The sequence below is a fragment of the Mesitornis unicolor genome, unplaced genomic scaffold (genome assembly GCF_000695765.1).
Source record: "Mesitornis unicolor isolate BGI_N332 unplaced genomic scaffold, ASM69576v1 scaffold35816, whole genome shotgun sequence".
Taxonomy (NCBI): Eukaryota; Metazoa; Chordata; class Aves; order Mesitornithiformes; family Mesitornithidae; genus Mesitornis; species Mesitornis unicolor.
Genome location: NW_010189530.1, coordinates 10,584 through 12,738, shown reverse-complemented (window position 1 = coordinate 12,738; position 2,155 = coordinate 10,584). Strand labels below are relative to the sequence as shown.

General features: G+C 38.0%; 1 protein-coding gene across 1 annotated transcript in view; it reads left to right on the top strand.

The window, feature by feature from the left end:
- The window catches only part of IQGAP2 (IQ motif containing GTPase activating protein 2), a gene marked incomplete at its 5' end in the record, with an annotated part of 25,956 nt that overhangs the window by 16,860 nt on the left and 6,941 nt on the right, over positions 1 to 2,155 (top strand). The gene's annotated exons all lie outside the window — the stretch shown is intronic.

The following is a 2,155-nucleotide window of genomic DNA, read 5'->3' as shown; positions in this document are numbered from 1 at the left end:
AGCAGGAATACTACATGCTTTCATCCAGGGAAATAAATTTGTTTGTTCTATTTAGTGAGCAACTTAAGAAATCACTACGGGGATGCCCAGGGACATAGGCCACTTTAAAGTCCAAAATATTTTTATAAAAGCAGTTAGTATCAAATTAGTGGCACTCTTCTTTTGAAATTATCTGAAGCTGTCTGGAATAACCATTGGCTTATTTAAGATCCTGGCATTTGCTCAACAAGCAGGAGAATGTGATGCAGCTCTCCTATGGGTACTATGCTTATTTTTACCCTGCAAGTGTGAATATTAGAAGTTCACTGTAAAGGGAAACACAACATAAGGATTTTAAACTTTTGCATGTGCTGGGAGTATAGATATAGACTGTAATTCAACTCTAAATGATTAGTAATCTCTTTTCCAGATCAAAAACTAGTAAATGGAATTTATTAGGTAATATGTGATATTTTACTTCTGAAGAAAGTTCTTAACTGTAATGTCTGTAGTAAGTAGTGCAATTTCTAGAAAAGGAAAGTTTAAAGTCTGGAGGAAAAAAAACTAAGTGCAAAAAACCCTCTTACTCTTTGTCCTAAAATGAAGAGGAATTTTTCCATTATAAGTTGTGCATATTTGATCTGAATCACAAACAAGGAAACACTGAGGTTCTTATGTAACTTGGACATAGAACATTATTATAAACAATACTCAAAAATACTCAAACATAATTTGAGTTCTAAAGTAAAGAGACTGCAATGACAATGTCAAATCCAAACTGTGTTAGTCACTTGGTATTCCAGAGACCAAGGCTCTAGACCTATTCCCAAGCTGTTTTTTAGTAAGGATATGCCTGCTTCTATCCCTTTAAAAAAAAAAGTTTCCTGTCCATTTTTCCTCTGTGTAGGAGTAAAATGCTACCCCTTAATGGAACCCCTAAAATTATGCAAAATCCAGGCTAAAAGAGATGCCTTAAATCCTCTACGCTGTGTGGAAATATGTTGAAACAATAGCATGACAATTAACAAAAGAATTTAACTTCTCTATTGCATAAGATCTTTCAAGTAGTCGTTCTCATATTTTTAGGAAACTTAGTAAATAGCCTTACAGATGAATAATTAGCAACCTGTGTTAAATTGCAGCAACGTCAAAAGCTGAAGTACTTACCACTACCTCTTACGCAAGAGATGTATAAATACAGATGTTTAGCTTTCCTATCTCAGCTGCAGAGAAGTCTTTTACTGCAACTGTGAAATGTTAGGCACTTCACTAAAATTCATGTCACAGCTGATTCACTGAGTGTTCCTTGCTTCTCTACAAGTGACATGCCTCTTCTATAGAAATACTGACATTATTTGCTTTTTAAGTTGTTTTGTTCATGCTTCTGTAATGAACCCTAAGACTTGCCAGTGGCCTTGTCTAAAGGACCCTACGCAAGGTGCTTGGTCTGTGTGGTTTGAGTGCTTAGGTGCCACATGCCAAGTGGCCAGTGAAGGGTGGGGTGTCCAGCCCCAAGTGGGAAAACAGCATTGCTGAGCAGGTTTGGTACATGGGGAAGTGGAAATAGGCCTTGTGTCTCATTGCCAGTATCAGCACTGGTTTTAAGGCAGTGCATAAAATGGTAACACTGTCCCACATACCTGACTGTGGTGGTGACCACCAAAGACTGACAAAGATTGTGTCAAGGCCAAGAAAATCAGAAATGTCTTGAAGTATCCCAGGAGAACCAACTTTAGGAACTCCTTCTGTTTAGTGGGGTTTTTTAGGTTGTGTTTGCTTGGGTTTTGTTTTGGTTGGTTTGTTTGCTTTCCCTGGCAAACTGGAGGGAATTCCAAGAGACTTTATGAAGGAAAAATACATTTAAGAGCAGTCCTTCAGAAGATGTTGGATGTGCTAGAACCACTCAGTGCAGTTAACAGCAGCTCTGGATGAGCAAACTAGTTTCCATAAGGTTTAGCACATTGCCTCCTAACATGGAAGGAGCAGTGCTTCAGGACTCTGTGCTGTCAGTCATTCCTACCATGCTGCCCCTTCCATGGAAGTTTAGATCATACCCAAATACTCAGTGGTTTCAGATAATGTTGTCTGTATATGAGTTAATCTTTTGTCTCATTTCATTGCATTTTTGTGAGAACTTCTAGTTCTGAAAACACCAACAAAAACCCCAGCTTTATGT